This window comes from Bactrocera latifrons, unplaced genomic scaffold, assembly GCF_001853355.1.
Source record: "Bactrocera latifrons isolate USDA-ARS-PBARC rearing strain unplaced genomic scaffold, ASM185335v1 scaffold_3, whole genome shotgun sequence".
In the NCBI taxonomy this organism is placed as follows: Eukaryota; Metazoa; Arthropoda; class Insecta; order Diptera; family Tephritidae; genus Bactrocera; species Bactrocera latifrons.
Window position 1 is genome coordinate 2,078,371 of NW_017536629.1, and position 12,001 is coordinate 2,090,371.

Here is a 12,001-nt window from a genome sequence, read left to right on the forward strand (position 1 = left end):
AAAATATCTTCTAGTAGAGTCAGCCACGACGAAGACCGAACTCATGACGTATGACTTATATTTTCAGATGAATACCAGCTTCGTTACGCTTTAATTGCTTTTATTAGAACTTTTTTATTATCATGAAAGTATTGTACCCACTTCCTCCCTTATCTAACATATACTTATTCATTAAATAACTAGCACAAAGTTGCTAAATGCAACGCATTCTAACGGGTATTATGAGGACATAACCGCTATTACAAACTCTACTAAAGCTGCCATATATGATTAGCCTATTATTAGGCGCATAACTTGTTAGGAAAAAATTATGGACACGCTGCAGCATTAAAATGGCTAAATAGCGGTATGCGCGCATAAATAACGTACACGCGGGTATTATTAACATCTTTTGTGTATGTATGTATGTATATGTACCTGTGTATGTGTGCATGTATTGGAAATGCAGCGTAATACATTCATAGACATATTCATATGAACGTAATAAAAACATGAAAAGTATTAATGCTCAACTATGAATTATTGACCGGCTCAGCGGCCAGCGGGGTGGCGACGCCGAATGTGGCAGGAAGCTCAAAAGTTAACGAATGCTCATTTTTATGCTGTTAATTATTTATTTGGACAGGTGGCTGGCAAAAACGCTGAGGGCAGCGGTGACAACGGCACTGTTGGCTTGGCTGGCTCTCCGATGACAGATGAATTGTTAATGACAGCCGCATAGCAGTTGCGGATGTGTGTGTATTATTAAATACATATATGTATATGTGTATAAATATGCGCATATATGACGCATGTGCGACAATGCGCATATTCAACTAGATGTACATATATATATGTAAGACACTTTCATTAATCAACACGTGCTCGCATATTGTACAGACATACATATGTTTGCATGTGGATGTGAGGGCTTGTGTATGTGTGCATTATAATATTACCGTTGCTGGAATTTTGAAGCGTTGCCTGTCATCAAATTTTAATTTGGTAAAAGCAGCGATGCGTCAGCGGCTCGTTTAAATTTTAAATGAATTAAATATAAAATGCAACTACAACAACGTGCCACATATGCGGTGGCAAAGGTCTGCAAAACAAAGCGCTAGTGTCTCTGTCAGTCTGTGTTGGACTGTTTTGTTGTGTGGTTGATAACCGTAATGCACGTGCGTGTGTGTGTATGTTGATGTGCGCTACATTGTTTTGCCCTGCATGGTTGTTAAGTTGCGCATACGCTCCGCACGTCCAATGTATTTTCATTTTAGACGCAAATGGGCTTGTTTTAAATGCAGCACGACAATAAATTTCGTGCTTAATGAAAAATTAATATTTAAAGAGATTGATTTTGGCTCATGCCTTTGTGGGAATTTATTGAAATTTTTTTTTTTTTGAATTTATGAAAAAAATATTTTAATTTTTTCGGAACGACGCTACACTTGAAGAATTTACTGATAACACATTTTATTTAGTTTTTTTTTTTATTTTAGAAAATTGTTATATTGTGTGGAAATGTTTGGATATTTCATAAATAAATTCAAAATTGAAAAAAAAAATGTTGAAATACTTTTAAAAGTCTCGAAAAAAAAATAAAAAATATTTTTAAATTCGAAAAATTGCTGTTGCGAATTGATAACTTTAAATAAATAATTGTAAGAAAATATTTTAAAATTTCAAATTTTTAAAATTGCATTAATAATTATGGCTATCTTTAACTTCCTGGTGTCTATGTAGTACAGTGTTACAAAAATATTACCACCTGTTCTCAATAAATTCAGCAAATGATATAAACAAAAATATGCGAAAACCCTGGTAATAAAAGAAGTTTCAAAATTTTAAGGCTATAGAGAGTTCATTTACATATTTTCAGAGTACACAGAGAAAGTTCGAAGAAGAAATGAATACTTTTCTAGTGACCTGTGAGCTTTGACGGCAAGGATTCCAACCTTTCCCGTGGATGAGACCTACAAAAATCTCTAATAGAAGATATTGTCTGTATAAAGAAATAAGCGACACCGCTTTTGGAAAGAAAATAATATTCAAAATTTCAAGATTATAGAAGACATATTTACATATTTTAAGAATATACAGCGAAGGTTTGATACCGAAAATTAAATAATTTTGGAGTTACATGCAGTCTCCGACGTCAATGTTATCCTGTGGATGAAACCTTAAATAATATATAAAAAAAGATATTGTCCGTTTCATGACGCACTGTCAAAAAAAAATCAAAAATTAAAAAAAATGGCATAGTTTTTAAAAAATGTTGAGTTCTACACAAAAAAAATATTGATAATTTTTAGCTTTCAAAAATTCTGCTTTTAAACAGTAAATTTCGATATTAAGCGGCTATTTTGTTTTAATAAAATCATAAGATCATACGAAAATTTTATATATGTATAAAAAATTATGTTTTTTAATTTCACATGAGGTGTGTCTTAACAAAATGGTCTAAAGTGAAAATTTTAATATTGATCGGATTAATTGTTTTCAAATAATCTCTCAAGAAAATTTTAAATATAAAAAAAATGTTTTTTGTTTTATTTCGCATTAGGTGCGTCCTAATGATTAGGCCTAAGGTGGAAATTTTGATATTGATCGGATCTGTTGCTTTCGCTTAATTTCTAAAAAAATTTGATACATAAAAAACGATGTTTTTTAATTTCACATTAGGTGTGCTCTTAAACTATAGTTGATAACAATAAGGTCTAAAGTGAAAATTTTTATATTGACCGGATTAGTTATTTTCGAGTAATCTCTTAAGAAAATTTGAAATATAAAAAATTTATTTTTTTAATTTTACATTAGGTGTGTCCTAATAATATACTCTAAAATGAAAATTTTTGATACTGAATGGATCTGTTGCTCTCGAATAATCTTAAAAGAAATTTTGAGATATAAAAAAGTTTATTTCTTTTAATGCCACATTAGGTGTATGCTTGTAGCATATTTGGCAATAATTAGGTTTACAGTGAAGTGAAGCAAGTACTTCAAGCTAATTTTTACTCTAAGGAATAACTTCAAACAAGTCGTCTTCTTACATATCTTCTTTAAAACAAAATCTACGCCTTCGTACGCCAAATATGTACTTAAATCATTATTTTAGCCTGCGTGGCATCTTCAAGAGCAAACCGTTAAGCGCCACACGTGTAGCATATTCACAACTTTTATCTAAATTCAACACATACTACAAATAATACATATGCGCATAAATGTACACAAATACTAGCACATATTTAGACAGCCACACATTGCTATATATATATATATGTATTTACAAATTTAATATTCAGCGAACACGTTTCACATAAGCCTGGCCTTTTTCCTGCACAGACAGGTTAAAAGATGCTTGCAACAAACAACAGTCAAGGTATTTTACGTGCCGTTGTTGTGCACTGAGTTGAGAAAAATAAAATTTAATAACACACACACACAGACACAGACATATCGACATATGCGTTGGCTGACAGCTAAAAAGCGCGCACATATGTGACGTGATGTGTGGTGGCAGATGGCCACACACACACATACCCACCTTTATCGCTGCTTGCTACGCTTTTGCGGCGTGTGTGCGGGTCGCCATGTGAGAGATGATATGAAAAATTACATCAGAAGTAATATGAAATGAGATAAAGTGAAAATGTTGTGTGGCTGCTGCAAGTGTATGTGTGTGCGAGTGTTGGGGGTGAAGCTGTCAAAACAGTGTTAATGCGCACCACGCCTGCCACATCCTTACTCACTTTGTTAAAAAAATGCGTGTGTGTGTGTGTGCGTGCTTTTGACAGCCACAAACACACACTTGCAACATCATTACGTTTATTCGCTGCATGTGTGTGTGTATTAAATATAAAATGGCGCATAAAAATACCACATAAGCGCGCAGCAGCGCCGCTGAAATATGATGGTGGGAGTTGAAAGCTCGTTTATATTTATTTAAGTATTTTTGGTTTTTTGTTTTTTAATTTCTTTGCCGCTATAAATTCTTTTCTCCTTGTTTTGCAATTTTATTTTTACTCACATATATTTCATTACAATGAGAATTAGTGTAACACTTGCGCGCTGCAAGACGTCTGTTTAGACGCGTCACTTAAATAAGATCTGGCGACGATGTGTGTGTGTGTTTGTGGAAGTACGCCCAGTTGGGAAGAGCCTTGATAATGTATTAAACACGTTAATTGAAGTTATAATAGCATTCAAGTATACCAAAGATTGCTAGCGAGAGTTCTCTTCGTTCAGTTTATATGGCAGCTGTATGCTATAGTGACCCGATCTGGTTGTTTCTTCAGAAATGGCACAGTTGCCTTAAAAATTAACCAATACAAAATTTCGTGAAAATATATACACAAATAAAAAAGTTTTCCATGCAACTATGTCATTCTGATCGATCAGTTTGTATGGCAGCTATATGATATAGTCATCCGATATCGGCTTTACCGGCAAATAATGTGCTTTTTGGTGAGAAGAAAAGAAGTGCGAAGTTCGATATCTCAAAAACTGAAAGGCTGGTTCGCCTATATACGCACATACGTGAATATTCATAAAGTGTGATGCATTTTGAGGTTTCCTACTTTTTTTAAAGAAAAACCACAGATACTTCAAATTTAGTGGGAAATGTTTATTATTTTGCGAAAGAACAATCTTTTGCATTTATTTTTTGAAGATTATCACTTTCAAATGTTGACACGACTCACGCGTGATCTGTCAAAAAAGTAGCACTACTTGGATCACCTGTTATAATACATTTTCAGTGATATTCAGTAATAACAATAACTACTTCTCTAGCATCTAGTCATTGACAATTTCCTAACGGGCTGCCATGCAACTACACACACATATACTTATACATAACCAACGCAGCATGGTAGGAGACCTTGACAGCTATTGACAGTGGCTATTAGCGTGTAAGTAGAGAAACGCAAAATTGTTGGCATAATTTACGATTAATTTGCCAGCGCTTCTTTAACCACACGCTCAAAAGCTCACATCATATGCGCGCATACAAACACATGCTCGCAATGCTTGTGATATTATTACTCATACGCCGTGTTGTTCCATAACAGATTGCAAGGCAAGGCGCGTTTTATGTTTTCCGTTGCTAAATTGACTATGAATTTGATGCGTTGCCTACTTTCATATCTGCATATTTGACACTTGAGTTGTTACTGTACACATTTGCGCAAATACTGTAAAATAATCATGTTGTAAATTTGCTCCATGAAAGTAGTAAAAGCTGTGCATGAAACATGAAAATTAAACCGAAGTTATGCGATGAAGATGTTCGGCGTATGTCTAACGAGTGCTTACTTAGGTTAGTTGTCATTTTATGGAGAAAGTAGAAGGCATTTAATTATAAATATATACGTCTGACTTTATATGAATTTTTTGACGGCTTTCAGTATAGCAGCTTGATGTATTAATGGTAGCATTCGAAATTTATAAGGGTGAGTTTAGTTTCAGCACTATTTTCATCAAATATTCCTTTAAATTATATTGTGAGTAAACGTAATTTGCTTCTTACAAGAATTGGCAGAATAAGAATTAAGATTTTCTCAAGAAAGAAGAACGAAGAGAATAATAACATATTTAGAACGGTCTGCGAAGGTCTGTTTTATTACTCAAAAATTGCAATTAGAAGTCTTTACGGAAACTATAGTTATTGAAACAGAAACCACTAAAAATCGATGAAACACTGTGAGCCTGAAAATTTATCAGACCAGAATCTTTTAATCCCCATATATGCATATAGCTGTGAGAAATAAGCGATCTTGGTGATTTAATCTTTTCGTAAATTCAGAAAACCCCTTAAACGTCTTTACTTTGTCATTTTATTTCACTACTGGCTTAGTTTTCATATTTTTTAAGACCATAGCTCTTTTTGAAGGCTCTTACGCAGCAATATGAGAAAGCTAACGCATTCCAAACTTTCCTTTTCACAACATTTGGCTACCTTGAAAACGACATTGATTGCAGAAACCCTGGGCATTTTATTTTATCATCAAGCTGAATTTGCAGTTATTAGGGTCACATAGTATGATCTCTTAATTATGACGATAATGGTGCAAATAAAATGATTTTAAAATTTTCCTCATCTTGGAATTATTATTTTGTCAAATTTAGTCTTAAAACATTTTTTGTTTTTTATTTTATTATATAAAATAGTTATTTTAAATTAAATGGCTATACAAAAATAGTACAATAAATTTAGTGTTTTTCTGACTGCAACTGAATATATCTTCTAAAGTGAGAGATCAAATTTTTTTTATTTTCGATTGAATAGGACTTGTGCTAAAGCTTTTTTCTTCATCCAAATAATTCGTAGGACAAAAGTGGCATTACTCTGTATCAGTGAAATACCAATAATCTTCACCCAAATTGCTTCAAATTGAAATCTAATCTAATCTACCAAAATTTAATATTTATTTATTTCCTCTATTTACAAAAAATATGTATACCAAAAATGCTTGTTGTACCGTTAGTAGAACACAATTTGTAGAGAAAAAAGAAAATGTTTCGTATTTCAATATTTAACTGGGATATTTTTACAGATTTTATATTCAGGAGAAGCATTATAAATTCGAAAAGTTTTTTTTATCTTATCTTTAAGATAACAAGGAGCTTAAATTGTTACAAAATCTTATTTGTAGAACAAAGCAGTATCATTGGCAATGTGATTGCTAACTCTTTTACAACTTATACAATGAAAAACTATTGTGCAAAACTTAATTTCATTGTATATAACTGTATATTTCAAATACGTATGTAGTTTGCAAATTTAAAATATTTTTGAGCAAGATTTTATATAAATACAAGCGAAAAGCATTGAAAACTGCAAATTTTCCATACTACTATACATATATGTTTGTTTAATCGTTAGTGTTTGCTTATTTCACCTGCTTCTGCGCTGTGAACCCTTCTATTGGCCAATGAATGTATTTCCGAGCATTGACTTGATATTTCTGCAACGTTGTGGTTGTTTTTGTTACTCTTCATGTATTTTTGGTTCATCTTCAATGAAAATATTGTTAAAATTTTTATCTCACACACACATGTGTCCGTGTTCGCTACCTATGTGGATGGGTGTATGTGTGTGTGTTTGTGCAGCTGTCAGCATTGGGTGCATGTTATCATTTTACTACCGTTATGCAAATGAACTTAAAAACTGATAGTTGTGTAACAGTCTGACAGACTGTCGTTTAAAATGAGCGATGGATGGGTTAAATGATGTTTCATGCAATCATGGCGCACATACACACACATACATTCAGTACATATCCACACATATAGGACACGTCTCTGCGAGAAAATTCATGTTAACCTTTACGAACCACTGTTTCTGTATTCATCTGCTGACGGAGAGTTGTGCAAAGTGTGGAGTGAAGTTGTCACATATTTTGTTCTTTTTTTAACGAGTTTTATATGTGTGTCTGTGAGTATGTGTATGGCGCTTGTATTCGTATGYGTGTTTCGACTCGTACACCTTATGTTGTTTTGACAAAGGGTTAGCAGGCCATTTCGTTGCGAGCAAAGTTTGATAGTCAAGTATCACACTATCTGTCATGTCCACTTAGAGAAATTCATTTCTTCTCCTGAATTATGTATAACATTAAGATTATAGATTTTAAGGTAATAAACTAGTGAATTTTGAAGTTTTCTATATTCTAAGCAGTAAATGCAAGCCTTCTTCTGTCGCCTGTCAAATTTTATATCACTGCTGTCAAAGTTTGAGTGACTTTTGTAGGAATGGTATTAAAAAGAGAAAGCGACAGTTTTAAAATGATGTATAGGGATATTAGACTTATAAATGATTATGAAGAACGATTTTTACCTTAAGAAATATCGATATTTTAGGAAAAAAATTTCGGTTTTTTAACTTTAGTATATCGAATCATTTTATATTTTTGGTCTTAAAAATATCGATAATTTGTAGATTTTTTATAATAAAATATAAATTTTTTATCTTTAAAATATAGAATCACTATAATTTTGTATCGTTAAAAAATCAATAAGTTATCGTTTTTTTACCTTAAAACTATCAATAATTTATCGATTTTTTTCGTAAAAATATTGAAGAATTATCGAATTATTTATCGTAAAGTAGCTGTAAATTATCGAAAATTCGATTTTTTAACTTTGGAATATTATTAGAAATATTTGTTTTATTTTAAAAATATCGATAAATTGTTAAATTTTTTACCCTAAACATATCAATTATTTAGCTAAAAAATTACATATTTTAGATTGAAATTATCGATATGTTATCGACTTTTATCGTAAAAATATTTATAAATTATCGAATGTTTTAGAGCAGAATGTCGACAATTTATCGTTATTTTTACAGACTCTCAAGAAGATACCAAAATAACGCTAAATACGTATATAAACTACTGTCCTCTTATTGGTGAAGGAACATATTGTTCTACACAATTGCATATCGTAAATTTTTGAGATTCCTTCCTCTGTCGAAACCAGAAAACGAACTCTGAAAGTTCGACGAAATAAATAATTTTTAATTTATAGCTTTTCGGTAACCTTCTGAATATTTGGGTGTAATGATTGGACTAATGATATAAAGGGAACAACAAAATTATTTAAAGAAGGAAGAAATTAGTTTAGTATTCAAATTTTAAGTAAAAACCTTGACCCGTTGCCACGTAACTCCTTCCCCAGCCAAGGGTTCGCAATTGTAAGTGAAATATAATTAAATTCGCAACTGAAATGCGTTCTGCATAATTTTTGCCAGTGTTTACGTAGTGGCAGCACGTTCATGCGTCACTCCACTGCAGCGTAATATTTCCACTGACAGATGCGAGACGTGATATGTCAGTTTAATCATAACTTCGTGTGCGATACAATATTGCATTATAGGTGTGTGTAACTGTATGTGTGCATTTGTAGGTGATTGCAGTGGAAGTATACTTAAAATGTGTGTGTTTGTTTGTGCGCTGAGCTGATTAAATGAGTTTTCTTGGTTACAAAAACAGCATATATACTTATGATTTCACTCTGCTGTGCTTACTTATGTTTGTATTAGTGTGTGTGAACCTACCACTATGAAGAGTTCTGAATTAAAGTGTGCGACAGTCACATTTAAATTAAAAAATAATATAAAATTATTGAAAGACAGCTTGTTACTGCAACAACAGGTTTTAGTTAATTAAATTTTACTGAGGAAAACAATATAATTCTCACCTTTATGTTTCACTTTTGGTCTTTAGTAGTTGATGTAATTTATTTTATATTTGGTATCTGAAATGAGAATAAGATATAAAATATGTTAATATTGTTGGAATTATTTATAAACATTTTTCTAACAAACATATATTTGATCGCTATACAAGAAGTAAGCATCTCAGTTTAAAGGTTTTAAAGCTTTTACTTCCGCCATAATTTTTAATTTAACTTCTGGTCTGGTATTCTTTAAAACCAATATGTTGTGATAAGAATCGCTTACTCAAGAAGATGCCTTTTATTTCTAATTAATATTCCAAACATTGAGGTTGGTTGAGGTTTTTTTAACTGTAAAACATTGAATAATATAAAAAAATATCGATAAATTGCCGATATTTATTTAAAAACATCGACAAATTCTTCTTTTTATAAGAAAAATATCGATAAGTTAACGTTTTTCGTGCAAAATAGCGATAAATTATCGATTTATAGTGTTAAAATCAATAAAACTAAAGAAAAAAATTAAATGGCAATAAATTTTTTTTTCAAGACGACTCCTTTCCTAGGAGCTTCCAGAGGTCAGCTGTAATTTCTTTCCAAGTAAATATGTTTGTTATTGAGTCTTAAGATATAATTAAATAATACTATAATATGTGTAATAATTTTCGGATCATTAAAATTAAAAGTTTTCTTAGCAAATATTCTGGAAAATTTGCTTTTTTCGCCAATTTAACTGTATATAACACCTATATTTAAAAATACCATAATACTCTATTAAGTATTTATTGAAAATATATTTTTACAATTTTTATAACTCACATTTCCTGAATGTAGGCAACAAAAGCATGCCAGATTCAGCTGACTTCAGTTATTCGCCGTCAATGAATCAGAAATTTAGAAAGTTTTAGTTTTGTAATTGCAATTTATTCTCTAAAGCTTTATCTATATTTTATTCCTTTTCGTAAATATTTTATTCTTTCACATAAATATTCATTGCATGAAAACCTTGACTTTTATTTAATAATATTTTTGTGAAAATTTTTCATAGTAATTTTTAGCCTCACACAGAAATTGAATTTGTCCCACTTAATGAGCCAATCAATCTTTCCGTCGTCAACATAAACCGCCCACGCAACACAAGACATAAAATCAACATTTGTGCACCAAGAAATTTACACAAATTATGTAAACTAATACGAGGTTACAGCTGAAGCTGGCATATCAAAATATCAAAAACATGAAAAGCTACGAATTTGCTGCCAAAAATCTTGATCTCAGCTGACTTTGCATGCCAATGATAAAGCCGCGACCTTTTACGCACACACTAGTGAACACATACATACACACACACACACATGCGAATATAATAAATAACAACCATGAAGGCAGTGACAATGACAACAGCGAGAGGAGTGGCAGTGATGGCAAGGCAGAGCAGGACAATAAGGCGAGCCGAGTCGGGACTAATGACGTGACGTATGGAACGGTTTTGACTTGCCACAAAGCGTTGCATAAGACAAGCAAACACAAGACACTATTGGCAATATATTTACTGAAAACAGGCATTAAACTTTACATATATGCAAGTGCATATATAACATATACGTAAATGTATGCGTGCTGATTACATGAGAGTGCAGTGTTTGCATAACCTAAATGTCTGAGGATGCGATACTTTGATGCGATTCGTTGCTTTGCGCTTCACTACATTGTCAGAGCACTACAACTACAACTACAATGGCAGTGCGAAGCAATTTTTCCATTAGTGTGTGTGTGTGTGTGTGTGTGTGTGTGTGTGTTAGTGTCAGCATAGTGACACCGCCCGGCTTTGACATGAATGGCTTTTGAACTTGTGCTCTGTTTTGTGGCCATAAATGATAGCTTCCCGTTTGACGTGCTACGAAAAAAAAAAAACCAAAAACGACAACAACGAAAAATATGCGCGAAAAACAAAATAAATAAAAATCCAGAAAATATGAAAAATCCTGTCATAAGCGCACACAGCTGTGTTGCCACCACACACACAGACTCACAATATGGCAGTGAGCAAATGGCATAACACGATTATGGCGCCATGTAGCATAATATTTGGCGTAACTAAATACACACAAAATATAACATTCGATAAAAGCATACACTCGCACGCTTGTATGTACTTACATATGTTGGGAGCAGTGTGCGCCTCGATTCATACAACAAAGATATTGATTGTCTGCTTGCATTACCATAATGTTGCTACAAGCAAGTGTTTGTTGCATAGACAAGCATACTTAAAGGCGCACACGTATGTACATACATACATGCCACAAATGATTGATGTTTAATGTTGATTGATACATATTTTCCGAATAATAAAGCGACATTAGAAGTAACTGTATTTAGATACAAGAAGCAGCATGTTCATAGGAAGCTTGATTATATCAGATATTCGAACAAATGATTTATTTAGATAGGTGAGTACTAAGCTATCGAAACAAATATGATATTATAAATATCCCCAATGTGGCCATAATTCCATTGTTCTTTGTTCAAAGTAAGCTAATCAAGATATAACTTTTAAGCGGCTAATAAAGAGTTCGACTTTAGTATTAATGTGGCAAGAGTTTATGAAAAATGTTAATGGAATATAGGAAAACGACTATGCTAGCAAATATTCCAAAATATACCTGATTACCAGTTAATCTTAAACTGTATACTAAAAATTCACAAAGTTAAATACTAACTCGATAAATAAAAAAAAAAAAATTTATTAAGTCACAAGTTTTATTTGGATAACGAGTGGAAAGTTTATTTGAAATTAAAATTTTCTTAATAAATCAATACATTATTGTTAATTTTCTTAATT

General features: G+C 32.0%; 1 protein-coding gene across 2 annotated transcripts in view; it reads right to left on the reverse strand.

Moving 5' to 3' along the window:
- The window catches only part of LOC108970424 (protein toll), a 271,459-nt gene that overhangs the window by 176,994 nt on the left and 82,464 nt on the right, over positions 1–12,001 (reverse strand). For both annotated transcript variants that reach the window (XM_018935775.1, XM_018935776.1), the window contains exon 3: positions 9,178–9,234. The gene's annotated coding sequence lies outside the window, so the exon portion shown is untranslated. The remainder of the gene's footprint in view (positions 1–9,177; positions 9,235–12,001) is intronic.